Source organism: Procambarus clarkii, chromosome 33 (assembly GCF_040958095.1).
Source record: "Procambarus clarkii isolate CNS0578487 chromosome 33, FALCON_Pclarkii_2.0, whole genome shotgun sequence".
Lineage (NCBI taxonomy): Eukaryota > Metazoa > Arthropoda > Malacostraca > Decapoda > Cambaridae > Procambarus > Procambarus clarkii.
The window spans coordinates 16,049,614-16,057,563 of record NC_091182.1 but is presented as its reverse complement, the minus strand read 5'-3'; the positions used below and the strand labels follow the sequence as shown (position 1 = coordinate 16,057,563).

Genomic DNA, 7,950 nt, shown 5'->3' with positions numbered 1-7,950 from the left:
CGTTAATGGATTAAAAACTAGAGCGGTGGATGTACACTATTATACTCTTAGAGAGAATATTAACATAGTAGCACTCCAGGAAACTGGGGATAGGGATGGTAACATTCTGAACATGAAGATGAACATGTTGAACATGAAGATGTTCAACTGCTGGGCGAGCCCTCTCCTACTCATCTGAGGGGAGGGAGATTAGATTATGCTTGTTTGATAAATGCTGAGGGCATAGAGGAGAATTGTCTTACTGTGGATGAAATGCTAAGAGATTTTGCATTACAAATACAGCTTAAACTAGATAAAAAGCATGCCTGCCTTCAGAGGAAAAGCTTAAAGTTTAATAAGGGAGAATTAAGGGGGTCTTGTTGGTCATATTAAGTCTAGGTATGATACTTATAAGCCAGTTTCGGCAGAAGCATTTTATTAAGATTTAATTAAGGAGGTAGATGTATTTAATGCAACATTGAACCGGAAAACATCTGGTATAGAAAAGCATCCCCCCATAAAAGTGTGCGGAGAAGAGAAAGGAAATTTGGAGCAAGTATTGGCAGGAGTTTGCAGAGAAAGTTAGGAGTAACAAACTTGAAGGAAATCTGGCAAGACATAAATGAAATGAGGGGTAAAAACCATAATTTTGTTGCACATCCTGACCCGTAAGGATTTGCAAAAGGTCTCGTAAATAAATGGGCGGAAGCTGCCAAACTTAGTTCATTTAATTACCCGCTGTAACGAGAGAGTCGCTTGATTCTTGGAAAGATCTAAGAAAGGATTTTATACTTACAGCTGGTAACAGTGGTGATGTCACTTGCACAGGTATTACCAGAGAAGAACTAATAACGGCGATTAAAGTTGGGAAATCTACCGCCCCCTGGGGAGGATGGAGTAACTTATGAAATACTTAATGAACTTGCCATTATGACGAGAAGCCCGCTGTTAGACCTCTAATATTAATTATAAAGAGGGCAGAATTCCCAGTAAATGAAAAAGAACTATGATCATCCTTATCCCTAAAGCCAATGGAGAGTACAGGCCTGTGTCTTTAACCTCGTGTTTTTGTAAAATGATGGAGAGGATCATTTTAAATAAACTTTTGTATATAATAGGTGATCAGCTGTCTAATAATTTTTCGGGTTCCTCAGAGGAAAAAGTACCTCTGACTGTATTATTAAATGTCTAGCTAATGGTAATGATTATTATAGAATTTTTATTGATTTATAAGGAGCTTTTGATAAAGCCAACAAAGAGGTTATTTTATATGAATTAGCTGGTCTTGGTGTTGAAGGGAGATTATTGCGCTGGATAGGGGATTATCTTCAGGAAAGGAAGGCTCAGGTGTGGTATCAAGGTTGTATGGTTCAAGGTTCAAGGTATCAAGGTCAAGAACTCTGCACACCTCAGGGAGGAGTGTTGAGTCTCACCCTGTTTAATGTACTAATGAATAAGATAGCATCTGAGAAATACTCAAATTGGGTAACTCCAATCATATATGCCGATGATATTTTGTTTCAGGGCAAAGATATTTCAAAGGTTCAAACAGTGTTGGACAATTTCGGAAACCAGTGTCACCACATGGGACTAGTGGTTAATGAAGACAAAACTAAAGTTTGAATGTAGAAGTCGGAGGCCCATTATATTGGAAATAAACGGTAAAAATATAGAGAGTGTTAATATATATAAATATTTAGGCATATATGTTGGATATACCCATGAGAGTTTGGAAACTGAGATGAACAGACTGTTGAGTCAATGTCGGAAGAGATTACAACCTCTGAAGGCATTGGCATGCTGTGGAAAGGAGTGGGAGTCCAAGTGCTACGAATGATGTACTTGAGTACTGTAAGATTTCTTATTGATTATGCTGCACCTGTCATTTCTTGTTTTGGTAAAGGTAGGATGGGCAAGTTGGAGAAGGTACAAAATGAAGCCGTTGGGGGTCGTTGTGAGCCGCTGCTACCTGAATTTTTGCCCACACTTGTCTTGCAGACGTTTCTCTTCCAATAGAGCTAGTGAACTCTAGTCATTGTCTTTCCCTTTGTAACTCATCTGCAATGTATGTACCTTTACCTGAATAAAAAATTTAATCTAAATCTATATCTAATCTATATGCTTAGATATATGCAAATGAGAGAGTAATAGAGCGAAACCTTTAAAATACTGAACAATTTGGAGGATATTGATTCATACAATTTCTTCAAAAGGTCAGATGTAACACGAACAAGGAGCAAAGGTTTCAAGCTCAACAAGCCACAGTGTAGGAGTGACAACAAATGCTTTTTAACCCATACGATTATGATCATGGCAATAAGGTTTCTAAAACAGTAGGCATTCTTCCAAAGTCAGACACTGTACTATGTTCCTCGCCCTAACCTAGTCACTCAGTATTATTCACTCATTTATCTATGTCTTGTCTATGTCTTAAAGGTTACAAGACGTACATTAGTCAATACAATTGGTACTTAAAATGTTAAGGATCTCTTGTGAAACACGGGTATTAATAAAAAAATTTATTATGTAAAATAAATAAAAAAGGCCCAAGGGCCATGAAGTAACAAGAATGCAAGGCCGGCACAAGCTGGCATAAGTAGAGAAGACGGAAGATTCTTCATATTAAAAGACCCTGCTTCTCCAAGATGGCAGTCACACCCTGCTTGCCCTGGACAATCACCATATGGAGAAGGACTGTTTACTGTGAAGGGAAGTCCACAAATGCAATGCCAGCATGAGTCAGTCTTGAAGGGTAAACGATGATGGCACCCTCACAGTAACACAAAAGCCGAGCAAGCCCAGTGAGGAAGACCTGTTGATGGGAAGGAGGAGAATCATTAGTCACAACAAAATCCACATAGAAACAAAGGAGAGAAAAAAAATAAAGTGGATGTCTTTTTTTTGTATAGACATAATAAATATTGCCATTTGGCTATGTATTTATATGATATATAATAGAATACAGCATAAAACAAAATAAGAGGGGTGATAGGAGAAGAAAAGATTAGTGTTCAGTGAGAATCCACAAAGTCTTCTCTGAATACTCTTTATTTTCTTCAAGGCTGTGGGTCCCTACAATTGCACCAGAGGTGGTACACACCCCTATTATTATTTAAACAGGTGAGTAAAAATAGGTGAGTACACACACGGTGTTAGCAAACTTAGCCTCCAAACACACACACACACACGTGGTATCAGCAAGCTTAGCCTCCAAACACACACACACACATGGTATCAGCAAGCTTAGCCTCCAAACACACACACACATGGTATCAGCAAGCTTAGCCTCCAAATACACACATGGTATCAGCAAGCTTAGCCTCCAAATACACACATGGTATCAGCAAGCTTAGCCTCTAAACACACACACACACACACACAAATGGTATCAGCAAGCTTAGCCTCCAAACACACACACACAAATGGTATCAGCAAGCTTAGCCTCCAAACACACACACACACACACACACCGTATCAGCAAGCTTAGCCTCCAAACACACACACACACATGGTATCAGCAAGCTTAGCCTCCAAACACACACACACACATGGTATCAGCAAGCTTAGCCTCCAAACACACACACACATGGTATCAGCAAGCTTAGCCTCCAAACACACACACACACAGAAAATGGGGACATTGAAACAGTTGATAAACTTGATTTCAAGAGAGAGAGAGAGGTCACTATGGGGAACTTCAAATTTTTTTTAATAAGTAATTAGGCAGACTTGTTGCTAGACAGGGAAGTAAATTAAATGTATGCCAAATTTTGCAAAATATACAATGAAGGCACACAAACATTCATACCAAAACAGAGATGCAGGGCCAGAAAACAGGATTGGTTCAACAGAAATTGAGAGAGGGCCACAGACCAAAAGAGACAAAAATGGAATGAAAGACATTGAAAAACTACAAGCAGATGTCAACAAAGTTTTCGATTGGGCAGCCGAAAATAACATGATGTTTAACAGTGATAAATTTCAGGTATGGCAAAAATGAGGATCTGAAACATAATACAGGGTACAAAACACAATCGAATCTTCCCATAGTAGAAAAACAGCATGTCAAGGATTTGGGAATAATGATGTCCGACGATCTAATGTTTAGGGAGCATAACCAAGCAAATATTGCGTCAGCCAGAAAAATGATCGGATGGATTATGAGAACTTTCAAATCCAGGGATCCCATCACAATGGTTGTACTCTTCAAGTCACTTATGTTGTCCCGTCTCGAGTACTGCTCAGTATTCACTTCCCCCTTCAGAGCAGGAGAGATTGCTGAAATAGAGGGAATACAGAGAACATATACGGCACGCATAGACGAGATAAAACACCTAAATTATTGGGATCGTCTCAAAGCTCTCCAAATGTACTCTCTAGAAAGGAGACGAGAGAGATACCAAATAATATACACATGGAAGATACTGGACGCCCAGGTCCCAAATCTACACAGTAAAATAACAATGTACTGGAGTGAACGATATGGAAAAAAAATGCAAGATTGACCCAGTGAAGAGCAGAGGTGCCACAGGCACAATCAGAGAGCACTGTATAAACATCAGAGGTCCGCGGTTGTTCAACGTCCTCCCAGCGTCTATAAGAAATATTGCCGGAACAACCGTGGACATGTTCAGGAGAAAACTGGACTGTTTTCTAAGAGAAGTTCCGGATCAGCCGGGCTGTGGTGGGTATGTGGCCCTGCGGGCCGCTCCAAGCAACAGCCTGGTGGACCAAACTCTCACAAGTCGAGCCTGGCCTCGGGCCGGGCTTGGGGAATAGAAGAGCAGAACCCCATCAAGCAGGTATCAACATAGAAAGAAGCCAAACCCCCAATCATACCAGCGATACAAAGATGCGAGAAACAACTATACAGCAGTAAGGGGAGAGGCAGAAAGAAATTTTTAAAAAGGGATAATGGATAAATGCAAAACAGAACTGGGCCTATTCTACAAATTCATAAACAACAAATTGCAGGTAAAGGATAATATCCAGAGGTTGAAAATAGGAAACAGATTCACAGAAAATGATAATGCAATGTCTGAAACATTAAACCAAAAGTTCCAAAGTGTGTTTATACAAAATGAAATCTTAAGAGAACCAGACACAATAAGAATTTCTGAGAACATCATAGAGCGTATAGAGGTGTCTAGAGATGAAGTGGAAAATATGCTAAAGGAGCTAAGTAAGAACAAAGCAGTTGGTCCAGATGGAGTTTCACCATGGGTTCTGAGAGAATGTGTATCTGAGCTCAGCCTTGCACTTCACCTGATCTTTCAGGCATCCCTGTGTACAGGAGTCATAGCAAACATGTGGAAAAAGGCTAACATAGTTCCAATCTACAAAAGTGGCAACAGGGAAGAACCCACCCCTCTCAGTTATAGACCTGAATCATTGACAAGTGTAACAGTGAAAAGATTGAAAAAAAATAATAAAAACTAAATGGGTAGAACACCTGGAGAGAAATTATATAATATCACACAGACAGTATTGTTTTCGATCTGGAAGATCCTGTGTATCGAATTTACTCAGTTTCTATGATTGAGCCACAGAGATATTAAAGGAAAAAGGTAGTTGGGTCGACTGCATCTATCTAGACATAAAAAAGGCTTTCGACAGAGTTCAACATAAGAGGTTGTTCTGGAAAGTAGAAAATTTTGGATGGGTGACAGGTAAGCTTCTAACATGGATGAAAAATTTTCTGACTGATAGAAAAATGAGGGCAGTAATCAGAGGCAATCGGACTGGAGAAGTGTCACAAGTGGAGTACCACAGTACATGCACCAGAAATGTTCATTGTCTACATAAATGATCTACCAGTTGGAATACAGAATTATAGAAACATGTTTGCTGATGATGCTAAGATAATGGGATGGATAAGAAATTTAGATGATTGTCATGCCCTTCAAGAAGACCTGGACAAAATAAGTATATGGAGCACCACTTGGCAAATGAAATTTAATGTGAATAAATGCCATGTTATGGAATGTGGAATAGAACATAGATCCCACACAACCTACAAATTATGTGAGAAATCTTTATATAATTCTGATAAAAGAAGGAGGTCTAGGGTTGATTCTAGATAGAAAACTATCACTTGAGGCCCACATAAAGAACGTTGTGTGAGGAGCCTATGCCACGCTTTCTAACTTCAGAATTTCGTTTAAATACATGGATGGCGAAATACTAAAGAAATTGTTCACGAGTTTTGTTCGGCCAAGGCTAGAATATGCAGCGGTTGTGTGGTGCCCATATCTAAAGAAGCACATCAACAAACTGGAAAAGGTGCAAAGACATGCTACTAAGTGGCTCCCAGAACTAAAGGGCAAGAGCTATGTGGAGAGGTCAGAGGCATTAAATATGCCAAAACTAGAAGACAACAAAAAGAGGTGATAAAATCACTATGTACAAAATAGTAACAGGAATTGATAAAATCGATAGGGAAGATTTCCCGAGACCTGGAACTTCAAGAACAAAAGGTCATAGATTTAAACTAACTAAACAAAGATGCCAAAGAAATATACAAAAATTTCCTTTCGCATACAGAGTGGTACACGGTTGGAACAAGTTAAGTGAGAAGGTGGTGGCGGCCAAGACCGTCAGTAGTTTCAAAGCATTATGTGACAAAGAGTGCTGGGTAGACGGGACACCACGAGCGTAGCTCTAATCCTGTAACTACACTTAGGTAATTACATATGGTGTCAGCAAGCTTACCGTCGAAACACACACAAACAGCCTGCCTATTATTCAAGGCCTTCTCTGAGTACTCTTTATTTTCTTCTCTGAGGCTATGGGTCCCTAATCTTGCACCAGAGGTGGTACAACTTTTAAGTTTTTAACTACTGCACTGAGCACCTGATTTTGGCAAAGACTTGTTAGTGCAATTGTCAAGGACATAGTTCTGGTATTTTTTTGTTTATAAATATTCAGGTATAGTTAATGTCAAAATGTTTCAAAACTCAACAATTTATATTTCAAAACAAAAAAAGTAATGAAAACATTAAAAAACATTAAAATATAGCCTAATTAATTAATTAATAAAATAGCACAACTCTCAGCATGTCTAAAGGTGCTTTGAGCAATGAAGTAGTTAATTTTATATATATAATATTATATATATAATATATATTTACCTGTGATTACTGCTTAGCAAAAATTTGATCTCTGTGAAAATTGGTCTCGTCATTGCTAGGAGATATTTTAAGACCATGATTTGCTGTGGTCGTAGTCTTCTACGTAGTCACTGTAGTCTTCAAGTCATCAATCAAAAAATAGAGGTAATCTTTTAAAATGTAAATTTTGTATAAAAAAATGCAAAAATAAATTGCAAGAATAATATGAAGTTATTATACAATTTTTGTTTAATTATTTAAATATTTGTGAGACATTATTAAGAAATGTATGAAGTACAGATTCTCTAAGACCTGATATGTATCTGCTTATGTTCCACCACATTACATTCAGGGCTGAAGAGAAAACACAGCCAGTTAGGTAATGATCACTTAGGATGGACTGGGATGCTACATGTAGGTTGGGACTAAGCTGCGTGAGGCTAGGATGCCCAGCCTGCCTTGTCTAGGCTGGGCTGGGCTAGGCAACACTAGGAAGGAGTCAACAAATCTCTGGAGTGCCTTACTTTTCCTGATATCCTTAAAAAAACAAGAATGATGTCATTTTATAAAGGAGGCAAGACAGCAGACAAACAATTAAAGAAAAATATCAAATCTACTTATACTTTCAAAAATATTTGATTTTTTTTTTTACAAACATATCTTCCTACTTTGTAAAATTCAACATGAATACAAACACACACACACATCCCTAGGAAGCAACCCATAGCAGCTGTCTAACTCCCAGGTACTTATTTACTGTTAGGTGAACCAGATATAGAGAATAACCACAAAATGCTATCTCTATAAGAACTATCTTGTAAAGCCACTAGTACACGCAACATTTCAGGCAGGATATATAAAA

General features: G+C 38.4%; 1 long non-coding RNA gene across 1 annotated transcript in view; it reads right to left on the bottom strand.

The window, feature by feature from the left end:
* Positions 1-2,483: 2,483 nt before the first annotated feature.
* LOC138370695 (uncharacterized) overlaps positions 2,484-7,950 on the bottom strand; it is a 7,738-nt gene continuing 2,271 nt past the window's right edge. Inside the window, exons 2-3 of the long non-coding RNA XR_011230214.1 lie at positions 7,110-7,226; positions 2,484-2,791 (exon numbers count right to left, since the gene is read on the bottom strand). This is a non-coding gene — a long non-coding RNA (uncharacterized lncRNA). The remainder of the gene's footprint in view (positions 2,792-7,109; positions 7,227-7,950) is intronic.